The following is a 16,015-nucleotide window of genomic DNA, read 5'->3' on the forward strand; positions in this document are numbered from 1 at the left end:
CCCTTAAAAAGGAAGATCTTAAATATAAAAATGAGTTTTGGGATCCGCTCTGACTTTAAAAATCATTTTGAAGACTCGAAAACACTTTAAAGAGTGTTTGGAGTAAGGCTGATTTAATGAAGTAAATCAGTCCCCAGAATATTAGAAAATATCTGAATATTATTAATTAAATAATATTCCCATAAAGAATAATCTTTATAAAAATAATTGAAGTAGAAGTATTAAAATTTATACTTGAAACGAGTATTAAACAACCAAAGATATACTTATATGAAAGTATTATCTTCATTTGAATAATCCAAAATAAGTTTGATTATTGACATCTTATTCTTTAATAAAATAAAGAATATATCTCAGCAAATAATCGGAGTCATAGATCCTCAAATGAATATTCAAATAATATTCAATAAATAAAATAAGCTGAGTCATAATACCTCGAATGAATATTATAAATAATATTCATTAAATAAAATAAAGGAGTCATACATCCTCAAATGAATATTCAAATAATATTCAATAAATAATATAAAAGAGTCATAAGCCCTCGAATGAATATTCAAATAATATTCAATAAATAATATAAAAGGAGTCATAAGTCCTCGAATAATATTCGAAATAATATTCAATAATAAAATAAAGTTTAAAGTTATCGAATAAATCTTATTCGATTAATAGTTTGGAAAACTATAACCATATATATATAAATATATATATAAATAAATATCCATATCCATATATATAAAATCTACTCGGGATCCTAGGGTTTGAAAATGGTATACCTTCCTTGGATTGGTGGGTGGAGCTAGGAAGCCTTAAGAAGCTTGGAGAAGCCTTAGGAAAGCTTGGATCTTCAAGAAAAACAAGAAAAAGTTCAAGTTAAAAACTTGAAAACACTATTCATTGTCTTCTTCATTGATTAAATGAAGAAGCTAGAGAAAGAATTAATGGCTTAAACTCATGATATAGCCATAACTAAGCATAAAGATGGTTAGGGAATTTTCTTACCAATTAAGGATGCTTGGATCTTGATTTTGAAAATTTTAGCCTTGAAAAAGTGTAAAAAGCCGAGAGCTAGGTGATGAACAAATGCCTTGGTTGATTTTTTGATTTTTTGATGAAATGATTTGCTAGCTTGGTTGGCTTGGTTTTGTTTTTGATTTAGCAAATTACTACCTTGCCCTTGAATTTGTGTGGTCCTTAATCAACCACACCTCCCTTCTTCCCATGTCATGCTTACCTCATCCCCATGATGTCATCCTTCCTTCCTTGTCTTCTTTCTATTGGTTGGATGACATCACTCCCATTAATCCCTTTGATTAACTTCCTAATCGTTTGCCTAATGACCGCTGATCTGTTATACGGTTCGCTTAACTTTCGTTCTCGTTTATCGTTTGAAGGATCATACCCGGGATCTTATTACTTAGGTTCCCTTAACCTTTCTCAATACATTATATTCCTTTTTATGATCCTCTATTATAATCCTTTAATTTAAATCCTTTTTATCCTGTTACCTTATACTCAATTCTCTCCGTATCTTATGGATTTCCGGGAAAAACCAAAGTGTTCGGAATTGGGTTCTGACGATATTTATATACACTTATATACTTCATAGAGTACTAATAAAATCCCAGAATATCCATAACAGAACCCCTACATAGTGTGGCGTGAAAAGTTTTCTCATTCAGCTAAAACACTATTCACAAGGGTTACAAAAAGTTGAAAAATTTTGGGGTTATTACAGTCTCCCCTCCTGAAAAGGATTCCGTCCCGGAATCAAACAGAAAACAATTGGGGGTACTTTTCTAGCATTGCGCTCTCTAGTTCCCAAGTCGATTCTTCCACATTATGATTCTGCCATAGTACTCTGACTAGCTTGATCACTTTGTTCCGAAGCACCTGCTCCTTCTTATCCATAATCCTTACTGGCTTCTCCACGTAAGTTAGATCTGGCTGCATATCCACCTGCTCGTACTCCACTATGTGCCTGGCATCCCGATGATATCTCCTTAGCATTGACACATGGAACACATTATGAACTTGTTGCAAATTAGGGGGTAGGGCTAGCTCGTAAGCTAACTTTCCAATCCGTCTTAATATCTCAAAAGGTCCAATATATCTTGGGCTTAGTTTTCCTTTCTTTCCGAACCTCATTAATCCCTTCCAAGGGGATACTTTCAACAGTACTAAGTCCCCTACTTCATATTCCTTGTCCTTTCGGGCTAGGTCTGCATATTTCTTCTGTCTGTCTTGGGCTGCTACAAGTCGCCCTCTGATAAGATCCACTATATCTTTGGTCCTTTGGACCACTTCGGGTCCGAGCATCTTCCGCTCTCCTACTTCATCCCAGTATAAGGGAGATCGACACCTTCTTCCGTACAAGGCCTCATATTGCAGCATCCCGATGCTAGCATGAAAGCTATTGTTATAAGAAAACTCGATCAACGGCAGGTGATCATCCCAACTTCCTTTAAGGTCTATTGCACAGACTCTCAACATATCCTCTAGTGTCTGGATGGTCCTTTCACTCTGTCCATCCGTCTGGGGATGGTACGCGGTGCTCATATTTAACTTGGTCCCCGCACATTCCTGAAAGCTCCTCCAAAATCTGGAGTTGAACCTTGGGTCTCGGTCTGAGACAATGGACGCTGGGACTCCATGTCGCGTCACTATTTCCTTAAGGTAAATGTCCACCAGTCTATTGACTGTGTATCTCTCGTTGATAGGAATGAAATGAGCTGACTTTGTCAGTCGGTCTATAATTACCCAAATGGCGTCGTGATTGGCTTTCGTCCTTGGCAAGCCTACAACAAAATCCATCGCTATCTGTTCCCATTTCCATTCGGGAATCTCCAGGGGTCGCAAAAGTCCACTGGGTCTCTGGTGCTCTGCCTTTACTCTTTGGCAAGTCAAACACTTGTTCACCCATTCTGCTACGTCCCTCTTCATGTTGGGCCACCAGTAATATTCCTTCAAATCCCTATACATCTTGGTACTTCCCGGGTGAATGGAATACCTTGAACTATGGCTTTCATCCAAAATCTCATCTTTAAGTTCTTGAACATTCAGAACCCAAATTCGGTAGGAGTACCTCATTATCCCTTTATCATCTTTCTCAGTATGGATCTCTTCTCCAGTCATTGACTCTCTGTCTTCATTCATTGTTTTCTCCTGGCACAATCTGATCTTTTCCAATAATTCTGGCTGCATTGAGATCTCGAAAAGCTTTTCAGTTCCGGTTCCGGTTACCTTTACCTCTATTTCCATTTTCTCAAAATCCCTTATCAATTCTTCCGAAGTCGTTATCATTCTGAGTCTTTCCTTTCTACTAAGGGCATCAGCCACCACATTGGCTTTCCCTGGATGATACAGAATCTCACAATCGTAGTCCTTGATTAGTTCTAACCATCTCCTCTGGCGCATGTTGAGCTCTTTCTGCGTAAATATGTACTTGAGGCTCTTATGGTCTGTGAAAATCTCGCACTTCTCTCCATACAAGTAGTGCCTCCAAATTTTTAAAGCAAATACTATTGCCGCGAGCTCAAGGTCATGAGTAGGATATCTAACCTCGTATTCCTTCAGTTGTCTCGACGCATACGCAATGACTTTACCGTGCTGCATAAGCACACATCCTAATCCTTTGTGCGATGCGTCACTATATATCACAAAATCTCCTTTTCCATCTGGCAATGCCAATACCGGAGCCGTTATCAACCTTTTCTTTAATTCCTGAAAACTGTTCTCGTATTTCTCCGTCCATTCAAACTTCTCTGTCTTACGAGTAAGTCGTGTCAAAGGGGCTGCGATCTTCGCAAAGTCCTGCACAAATCTACGATAGTAGCCGGCCAATCCTATGAAACTCCTTACCTCTGTGGGTGTGGTTGGCCTTTCCCAATTTGAGACCGCCTCTATCTTGGAGGGGTCGACCAATACTCCTTCTTTATTGATCACATGTCCTAAAAACTGTACTTCATTCCGCCAAAATTCACACTTCGAGAATTTGGCATATAACTGCTCCTCTCTGAGTATTCCTAGAGCTATCCTCAAATGCTCTGCATGTTCTGCCTCAGTCCTTGAGTAGATCAAAATATCATCGATAAAAACTATCACACACTTGTCCAAGTACTTCTTAAATACTCTATTCATTAAATCCATGAAAGCTGCTGGGGCGTTGGTTAATCCAAAGGACATTACCAAGAACTCATAATGCCCATACCTGGTACGGAACGCTGTCTTGGAAATATCTTCGGGTTTAATCTTTAGTTGGTGATATCCAGTTCTCAGGTCAATCTTGGAAAAATAAACAGCATCCTTTAGCTGGTCGAACAGATCGTCTATTCTAGGTAATGGGTACCTGTTCTTTATGGTTAGCTTGTTCAACTCTCGATAGTCTATGCACAACCTCATGCTCCCATCTTTCTTCTTAACAAATAAAACTGGTGCTCCCCACGGGGACACACTGGGTCTTATCATACCCTTATCCAAGAGTTCCTGCAATTGGATAGCTAATTCCTTCATTTCTAACGGGGCTAACCGGTAAGGTGCTTTTGAAACTGGCGCCGTCCCTGGGGCCAACTCAATAGCAAATTCAATCACTCTATCGGGTGGTAATCCCGGAAGGTCTTGGGGGAATACATCCTCAAATTCGTTGACTACTGGAATATCTTGTAAGTTGGGCACCTCCTTCTGCGTGTCCACCACATAGGCTAGGTAGGCCTCACTTCCTTTTCGTAGCATCCTTTTGGCCTGAGCCATGGTCAAAAATTTCTGCGTCTGCCTTTTTCCTCTAAATATAATTTCTTTCTTCCCGGGGATATTTAACTTAACTTTCTTCCCTTTACAGTCTATCTGAGCATCGTTGCTAGATAGCCAGTCCATTCCCAAAATTACATCAAACTCCCCTAATTTAAAAGGAATCAGATCAACACTGAAAGATTGCTCCCCTATGCCTATCTCGCAGGCGGGGTGAATCTGGTTAACAGGAGTAATTTCATGATTGGCTATTTCTACTTGTAAGGGTTCTATCAAAGGTTTAGCCTTAAGTCTTAACCTACGCGCAAAGTCCTTTGATATAAAAGATTTAGTTGCTCCCGAATCAAATAAAACATTTGCACTGACTGAATTTAGAGAAAGGGTACCTGCTATCACATCTGAATCTTTCATAGCATCCTGGACTGTCATGTTGAAAGTCCTCGCAGTAGGTGGCTTATTGGAAGCAGCCCTGCTTGCTCCCGAAGCTGCTGGTTTGTTCATTGGGCATTCCTTCTTCCAATGACCCGAGCGTCCACACTGATGACAATTGGTGGTTGGAACGACAGCAGGGGTTAATGATGGGCACTTATTTGAATAGTGGCCCTCCCGACCGCACTTAAAACAGGTTACTGGCCTTTCCTTACACTCCCCAGTGTGATTCCTTCCACATCTGTTACAGGCTGGCAATGGGGGTCGAGACTGGTTGGAATAGGACATTCTTGACTTCTGGCCGCCCTGGCTCACACTCACACTCATTGGTCGCTTAAACCCAGTGTTCCTTCCTGGCAGGGACACTGCTCCTCGATTAAACCTAGTTGGGAAGCTCCTTCCTGCGGAACCTCCACCCATGCTCATACTTTTCCTCTTTATTCCTTTCTTCTCTCTTTCCTTCTGCATCTGCTCACTTCCAACTTCTACAATCGTTGCTTTTTGCACCAGAGTGGCATAGTCCGTAAGCTCAAGGATTGCCACCCTATTCTGAATCCATGGTTTCAGTCCCTGCTGAAACCTCCTAGCTTTCTTTTCCTCAGTGCTCACAAACTCCGGCACAAACCTTGATAATTCAGTAAATTTCGCTTCGTACTCTGCTACAGACAAGTCATTCTGCTTTAGCTCCAAGAACTTGAGCTCCATCTGGTTTTCCATAAACCTCGGGAAATACTTTCCCAGAAACAACTGACTAAATCTCTCCCAGGTTATAATAGCATCTGTCTCCATGTTTTTCTTGGCCTCCCACCAGTAGTTAGCTTCTCCTTTCAGAAGGTAGGTAGCAAATACAGTTTTCTGTGCCTCATCGATACTCAAAATCTCAAAAGATTTCTCCATTTCCTTTAACCATGCCCTTGCCTCAACTGGGTCGGCTGATCCGTGGAACTCAGGGGGCTTAAGGGACTTAAAAGCCCTGAAAGAGTTTGCCACTGCATTGTTACTTCCTTGAGGGGGTGGGTTGGGTTGACGTTCCAAATTCTGTCTTAGGAGTTGCATAAACTGGGCCATGGGATCCATGCCTAGGTTTGGTACTGGTTGCTCAACCTCGGTTTCTCCTTCTTCAGCCTCTATCTCGAATCCCTCAACATCATACGTTTCCTCTTCCTCTTCATACAGGGAGTCATCCTGTTCCACATAATCCTCATCTTCCTCTTCACTGTGTTCTTGGTTTCTATTGTCCTGATTATGGCTTCCCTGGTCCTCAGACCCAGGGTTCGCCCTAGTTCCAATCTTTCTTGGCGGCATGATTCTGATAAATAATAAAAAAAAAACAATTTTTGGGAAAATTCAACGTTAGGTCACAATCATATACAACATTGTGCCTTGCACAGCTCTTATAATGGGGAGAACGTATATCGCAATTCTATTATTTTAAGAAAGTTCTAATACGAAGTGCAGTAATAATAATAAAACAGTGATCCCGTCACTATGGAACTGAACTGAAAGGAAACAAATATATACATAATGCGAGAATACATAGTTTGATCTGGTCAAAAGTACAACAGTGCTACAGTCATCTGTCCCAAAAGTGATACACAAGAGTCTATCTGTCTAGTCAGAAAAAGGGATGCTATATACAAGTCAACTATCCCGGAAAATTGGCTCTTACTAAGGCCTCGGCTAACTAGACAACTAGACTATTCCATCATCAATCCTGAATCACACACCGGAACGGGTCAGCTCCCAAACCCTTTCCATCGCGCGACGGAAGATATAGTCGGCCTACCGCCTGGAGATCCTACCATGCCTGTCCCCCTGGAGAGATCTGAGTCTCGCTCGGGACGTGAGCTCTATCCCCGTAAGCTCCCTCCTCAAGGATCGGGGTATAGAAGCCCTGGTCTCATAAGCTCGGGTACGCCTACCCGCCCTCTCTGCATCCAACTCCCTCCTGGCCTCATCCAGTCGGGCCTCGGCAACAGCCACTCGGGTCCTCAAAACATCCTGAACATATCCATGAGCTAACGAAGACTGTCTCTGGGCAGGGTCAAGAGGTGGTGAATCCGGAGCCGCTGAGGGTGCCTCCTCGGTCTGCCTAGGCTCGGAAGTATGGGTCTCTGAGCTGTCATCATCAGGAATCCAAGATAGTGGTGGAGGGGTAGGGGCTCTGACCACCGGAAGTGTGGGTAAAGGGATACCATCATACACTACCATAGGTCCAACACACTCCTCAGCTACTGGGACCTCATCCGGGTCCTCCTCATCTGAAATAGCAATGACCTCCGTCTCTGACTCCTCTGAGGGGTCCTCCTCATCCTCCTCCATCTCAGGCTCCTCCTGATCCTCAACATCTAGCAGTGCCTCATCATGCTCACGCTCGTACATCTCAGGGTCCTCCATCTCAGGCGCCTACACATTAAACGAGCTAAGTTACTATCATGATACTTATAAGGGTTCCCGTAAGGGTTTTAGCTGTCAGTACTACTTTAAGTAGTCCGACCATGAACTTGGCAAGAGTTCTTATTATCTTTGTGAGTTTATTATTTTATCGTCGCATCATCTCTGAGGTTTATAACGCTTAGCTCTGATACCATTTCTGTAACACCCCCAGATCCGGGGTCGGGGATCCGGGTTGTCACGGTCTTTCTTTCCACAATATCACTTCACTTAATTAATAATAAATAACCTCATACTGTGACCCCACACTAACACACACCACAACCCGTTATAGTCTCAGAGATGAAATTGAAATAAGTACAAGTCTTTGAATCCACAATTTAAAATTATTACAACCCAAAATGATTACTTGATAATTTACAGTTAATTGCCATTATCTGCCACAAGTTATAATTATACATAATTTGATTCTCAAAAGTAGATGGTCTAAACTACAATGGATCTACCTCTGCAGCTATAGCAGCTACAACATCAGCGGGAAGACGCGGGACGCTTCCCACGCGCTTGCGCTGGGTCTGCTGGAGTCTGGCCATCTCTCCTAACTGTTGTTGTGTGATGAAGAAATAAAGCAAGAGTGAGCCTTACAGCTCGCAAGATAATATGTATAGTGATAACAATAATATAAGTATCTAAATGGATACTTAATAGCATCTCTATCATATGCAAGATAATTACTTGCTAGATATAAGTAAAAACAAGGAATGAAGTTACCAATACTTCACCACACTTATATCATATAAAGTTACTTGAACTGCCACCGTTCAAAGTATTATAAGTTTTAAGAAAAACATCCCATAGATGAGACCACAAGTTAAGACTTGAATAGATTCAATCTTTGAAATATTATTGAATGAAAAAGTTATGAGATACTTTATTTAGTCCCGATATATATATATATCCACATATATATATATCCCGAAAACATTTCCTGGAACCTCTGTTATGTGAAGTATGAACAGAGTTCGAAACATCCAATGAATTTTGGAAAGGAAAAGAATTTTGGCATAAACCCGATATCTCGCTGATCAGGCAAAGATACCAATAAGTAACCTTTTCTACTGTAGATGGATGAATTCCTCACCGGTCATCACCCTGGCCGTATTAGGACCTCGCGCTCGACCGTACCCCGGTCCCTCACGCGTTGATGGACTGCCACCCAGCCACTTACACAATAATAGACCGTACCCCGGCCTGTCGCTTATGCCGACTCAATGAAATGGACTTACTTCCCGAACATTGGGCAAGTAATCAAATTGTTTTCTCAAAACAGCAACCTCGTTGCGAATATAAAATACACCACAGAGCCGGATTCCCCAGGTTTTGAGCGAGTATTTAAATCCCCTTAAAAAGGAAGATCTTAAATATAAAAATGAGTTTTGGGATCCGCTCTGACTTTAAAAATCATTTTGAAGACTCGAAAACACTTTAAAGAGTGTTTGGAGTAAGGCTGATTTAATGAAGTAAATCAGTCCCCAGAATATTAGAAAATATCTGAATATTATTAATTAAATAATATTCCCATAAAGAATAATCTTTATAAAAATAATTGAAGTAGAAGTATTAAAATTTATACTTGAAACGAGTATTAAACAACCAAAGATATACTTATATGAAAGTATTATCTTCATTTGAATAATCGAAAATAAGTTTGATTATTGACATCTTATTCTTTAATAAAATAAAGAATATATCTCAGCAAATAATCGGAGTCATAGATCCTCAAATGAATATTCAAATAATATTCAATAAATAAAATAAGCTGAGTCATAATACCTCGAATGAATATTATAAATAATATTCATTAAATAAAATAAAGGAGTCATACATCCTCAAATGAATATTCAAATAATATTCAATAAATAATATAAAAGAGTCATAAGCCCTCGAATGAATATTCAAATAATATTCAATAAATAATATAAAAGGAGTCATAAGTCCTCGAATAATATTCGAAATAATATTCAATAATAAAATAAAGTTTAAAGTTATCGAATAAATCTTATTCGATTAATAGTTTGGAAAACTATAACCATATATATATATAAATATATATATAAATAAATATCCATATCCATATATATAAAATCTACTCGGGATCCTCGACTCCCGGTTTTTGAAAACATTTTCACCTTTGAGTCCCTATACTAAGGGTATATGCAAGATACAACTATCCTCTAGCATAGGTATTATCAAATGAACCAACAGATATATATCTCAAGAATATAAAACAGGCATGCATATATACCATATCACATGCTACAATATATCGCAACATTTGCTAAATAACAATCATGCAATATCACAAGATAATGCATATACATATATTTACATCACAACAACAGTGTATCGGATAGAATACTTGCCTGAGCGACTTGGGGGTGAGAAAGGCTCGGGACGAGTCTGGTAACCTATAAACAACAAGTAAGTTGGAATTAAACCAAAATCACTTGTAAATCTATACTTTAACTAACTTAGACTCTAACGCTTGTTTTGCGCTCACCGATTTGCTTAAGTCACTCGGGTACCCTCGGCTCCATCATTTTTAATAATTTAATCTTTACGAGTTTTAAAGCGATTCCTTCGCGAATGACTTACCAACTGCCTAACACACTTACCATAAATGTTTCACACATTAATTAACCCTTTTTGGTCTTTAACCTATGTTTCAAAGTAAGGCGAGGGAAAAAGTTTCGTTCGCGAAACGCTGTTACTTGAAACGGTCGTTTCTCTTAAACCGTAAATCGGAATCGAACGAACTACATATCAAAACGAAGCTCGTAACATGAGCTATCTAAACATGGCAGTGGTCACAATTTAGCAGGGGGTTCTCGGGTCCTAATGCTATGCACAAAAACAGTCCAAAGAAAATCGGACGTTACGACGGCTATGTTTACGTGATTTCCAAATTTTAACCCATTCACAAACAACCCAAATCAACCTCAAATCCAACATACAACCATCCTCCATCCTTATCACATCATAACAACCCCAACCAATTCAATTTAATCTTTCATACTTATGCTTAAACCTAACTTTAATCATACTTAAGTTTCTTTAAATCAAAACCACAAAATTACCATTTCATTTCACTACCATTCCAAATCTCAAACTCTAATCATAACAACAACTACAATAACATCCTACTCATCAAAATCACCTTATAATATATATGAACCTAGGGTTTGAAAATGGTATACCTTCCTTGGATTGGTGGGTGGAGCTAGGAAGCCTTAAGAAGCTTGGAGAAGCCTTAGGAAAGCTTGGATCTTCAAGAAAAACAAGAAAAAGTTCAAGTTAAAAACTTGAAAACACTATTCATTGTCTTCTTCATTGATTAAATGAAGAAGCTAGAGAAAGAATTAATGGCTTAAACTCATGATATAGCCATAACTAAGCATAAAGATGGTTAGGGAATTTTCTTACCAATTAAGGATGCTTGGATCTTGATTTTGAAAATTTTAGCCTTGAAAAAGTGTAAAAAGCCGAGAGCTAGGTGATGAACCGTTCAAAGTATTATAAGTTTTAAGAAAAACATCCCATAGATGAGACCACAAGTTAAGACTTGAATAGATTCAATCTTTGAAATATTATTGAATGAAAAAGTTATGAGATACTTTATTTAGTCCCGATATATATATATATCCACATATATATATATCCCGAAAACATTTCCTGGAACCTCTGTTATGTGAAGTATGAACAGAGTTCGAAACATCCAATGAATTTTGGAAAGGAAAAGAATTTTGGCATAAACCCGATATCTCGCTGATCAGGCAAAGATACCAATAAGTAACCTTTTCTACTGTAGATGGATGAATTCCTCACCGGTCATCACCCTGGCCGCATTAGGACCTCGCGCTCGACCGTACCCCGGTCCCTCACGCGTTGATGGACTGCCACCCAGCCACTTACACAATAATAGACCGTACCCCGGCCTGTCGCTTATGCCGACTCAATGAAATGGACTTACTTCCCGAACATTGGGCAAGTAATCAAATTGTTTTCTCAAAACAGCAACCTCGTTGCGAATATAAAATACACCACAGAGCCGGATTCCCCAGGTTTTGAGCGAGTATTTAAATCCCCTTAAAAAGGAAGATCTTAAATATAAAAATGAGTTTTGGGATCCGCTCTGACTTTAAAAATCATTTTGAAGACTCGAAAACACTTTAAAGAGTGTTTGGAGTAAGGCTGATTTAATGAAGTAAATCAGTCCCCAGAATATTAGAAAATATCTGAATATTATTAATTAAATAATATTCCCATAAAGAATAATCTTTATAAAAATAATTGAAGTAGAAGTATTAAAATTTATACTTGAAACGAGTATTAAACAACCAAAGATATACTTATATGAAAGTATTATCTTCATTTGAATAATCGAAAATAAGTTTGATTATTGACATCTTATTCTTTAATAAAATAAAGAATATATCTCAGCAAATAATCGGAGTCATAGATCCTCAAATGAATATTCAAATAATATTCAATAAATAAAATAAGCTGAGTCATAATACCTCGAATGAATATTATAAATAATATTCATTAAATAAAATAAAGGAGTCATACATCCTCAAATGAATATTCAAATAATATTCAATAAATAATATAAAAGAGTCATAAGCCCTCGAATGAATATTCAAATAATATTCAATAAATAATATAAAAGGAGTCATAAGTCCTCGAATAATATTCGAAATAATATTCAATAATAAAATAAAGTTTAAAGTTATCGAATAAATCTTATTCGATTAATAGTTTGGAAAACTATAACCATATATATATATAAATATATATATAAATAAATATCCATATCCATATATATAAAATCTACTCGGGATCCTCGACTCCCGGTTTTTGAAAACATTTTCACCTTTGAGTCCCTATACTAAGGGTATATGCAAGATACAACTATCCTCTAGCATAGGTATTATCAAATGAACAAACAGATATATATCTCAAGAATATAAAACAGGCATGCATATATACCATATCACATGCTACAATATATCGCAACATTTGCTAAATAACAATCATGCAATATCACAAGATAATGCATATACATACATTTACATCACAACAACAGTGTATCGGATAGAATACTTGCCTGAGCGACTTGGGGGTGAGAAAGGCTCGGGACGAGTCTGGTAACCTATAAACAACAAGTAAGTTGGAATTAAACCAAAATCACTTGTAAATCTATACTTTAACTAACTTAGACTCTAACGCTTGTTTTGCGCTCACCGATTTGCTTAAGTCACTCGGGTACCCTCGGCTCCATCATTTTTAATAATTTAATCTTTACGAGTTTTAAAGCGATTCCTTCGCGAATGACTTACCAACTGCCTAACACACTTACCATAAATGTTTCACACATTAATTAACCCTTTTTGGTCTTTAACCTATGTTTCAAAGTAAGGCGAGGGAAAAAGTTTCGTTCGCGAAACGCCGTTACTTGAAACGGTCGTTTCTCTTAAACCGTAAATCGGAATCGAACGAACTACATATCAAAACGAAGCTCGTAACATGAGCTATCTAAACATGGCAGTGGTCACAATTTAGCAGGGGGTTCTCGGGTCCTAATGCTATGCACAAAAACAGTCCAAAGAAAATCGGACGTTACGACGGCTATGTTTACGTGATTTCCAAATTTTAACCCATTCACAAACAACCCAAATCAACCTCAAATCCAACATACAACCATCCTCCATCCTTATCACATCATAACAACCCCAACCAATTCAATTTAATCTTTCATACTTATGCTTAAACCTAACTTTAATCATACTTAAGTTTCTTTAAATCAAAACCACAAAATTACCATTTCATTTCACTACCATTCCAAATCTCAAACTCTAATCATAACAACAACTACAATAACATCCTACTCATCAAAATCACCTTATAATATATATGAACCTAGGGTTTGAAAATGGTATACCTTCCTTGGATTGGTGGGTGGAGCTAGGAAGCCTTAAGAAGCTTGGAGAAGCCTTAGGAAAGCTTGGATCTTCAAGAAAAACAAGAAAAAGTTCAAGTTAAAAACTTGAAAACACTATTCATTGTCTTCTTCATTGATTAAATGAAGAAGCTAGAGAAAGAATTAATGGCTTAAACTCATGATATAGCCATAACTAAGCATAAAGATGGTTAGGGAATTTTCTTACCAATTAAGGATGCTTGGATCTTGATTTTGAAAATTTTAGCCTTGAAAAAGTGTAAAAAGCCGAGAGCTAGGTGATGAACCGTTCAAAGTATTATAAGTTTTAAGAAAAACATCCCATAGATGAGACCACAAGTTAAGACTTGAATAGATTCAATCTTTGAAATATTATTGAATGAAAAAGTTATGAGATACTTTATTTAGTCCCGATATATATATATATCCACATATATATATATCCCGAAAACATTTCCTGGAACCTCTGTTATGTGAAGTATGAACAGAGTTCGAAACATCCAATGAATTTTGGAAAGGAAAAGAATTTTGGCATAAACCCGATATCTCGCTGATCAGGCAAAGATACCAATAAGTAACCTTTTCTACTGTAGATGGATGAATTCCTCACCGGTCATCACCCTGGCCGCATTAGGACCTCGCGCTCGACCGTACCCCGGTCCCTCACGCGTTGATGGACTGCCACCCAGCCACTTACACAATAATAGACCGTACCCCGGCCTGTCGCTTATGCCGACTCAATGAAATGGACTTACTTCCCGAACATTGGGCAAGTAATCAAATTGTTTTCTCAAAACAGCAACCTCGTTGCGAATATAAAATACACCACAGAGCCGGATTCCCCAGGTTTTGAGCGAGTATTTAAATCCCCTTAAAAAGGAAGATCTTAAATATAAAAATGAGTTTTGGGATCCGCTCTGACTTTAAAAATCATTTTGAAGACTCGAAAACACTTTAAAGAGTGTTTGGAGTAAGGCTGATTTAATGAAGTAAATCAGTCCCCAGAATATTAGAAAATATCTGAATATTATTAATTAAATAATATTCCCATAAAGAATAATCTTTATAAAAATAATTGAAGTAGAAGTATTAAAATTTATACTTGAAACGAGTATTAAACAACCAAAGATATACTTATATGAAAGTATTATCTTCATTTGAATAATCGAAAATAAGTTTGATTATTGACATCTTATTCTTTAATAAAATAAAGAATATATCTCAGCAAATAATCGGAGTCATAGATCCTCAAATGAATATTCAAATAATATTCAATAAATAAAATAAGCTGAGTCATAATACCTCGAATGAATATTATAAATAATATTCATTAAATAAAATAAAGGAGTCATACATCCTCAAATGAATATTCAAATAATATTCAATAAATAATATAAAAGAGTCATAAGCCCTCGAATGAATATTCAAATAATATTCAATAAATAATATAAAAGGAGTCATAAGTCCTCGAATAATATTCGAAATAATATTCAATAATAAAATAAAGTTTAAAGTTATCGAATAAATCTTATTCGATTAATAGTTTGGAAAACTATAACCATATATATATATAAATATATATATAAATAAATATCCATATCCATATATATAAAATCTACTCGGGATCCTCGACTCCCGGTTTTTGAAAACATTTTCACCTTTGAGTCCCTATACTAAGGGTATATGCAAGATACAACTATCCTCTAGCATAGGTATTATCAAATGAACCAACAGATATATATCTCAAGAATATAAAACAGGCATGCATATATACCATATCACATGCTACAATATATCGCAACATTTGCTAAATAACAATCATGCAATATCACAAGATAATGCATATACATACATTTACATCACAACAACAGTGTATCGGATAGAATACTTGCCTGAGCGACTTGGGGGTGAGAAAGGCTCGGGACGAGTCTGGTAACCTATAAACAACAAGTAAGTTGGAATTAAACCAAAATCACTTGTAAATCTATACTTTAACTAACTTAGACTCTAACGCTTGTTTTGCGCTCACCGATTTGCTTAAGTCACTCGGGTACCCTCGGCTCCATCATTTTTAATAATTTAATCTTTACGAGTTTTAAAGCGATTCCTTCGCGAATGACTTACCAACTGCCTAACACACTTACCATAAATGTTTCACACATTAATTAACCCTTTTTGGTCTTTAACCTATGTTTCAAAGTAAGGCGAGGGAAAAAGTTTCGTTCGCGAAACGCCGTTACTTGAAACGGTCGTTTCTCTTAAACCGTAAATCGGAATCGAACGAACTACATATCAAAACGAAGCTCGTAACATGAGCTATCTAAACATGGCAGTGGTCACAATTTAGCAGGGGGTTCTCGGGTCCTAATGCTATGCACAAAAACAGTCCAAAGAAAATCGGACGTTACGACGGCTATGTTTACG

The sequence above is a fragment of the Apium graveolens genome, chromosome 7 (assembly GCF_009905375.1).
Source record: "Apium graveolens cultivar Ventura chromosome 7, ASM990537v1, whole genome shotgun sequence".
NCBI lineage: Eukaryota > Viridiplantae > Streptophyta > Magnoliopsida > Apiales > Apiaceae > Apium > Apium graveolens.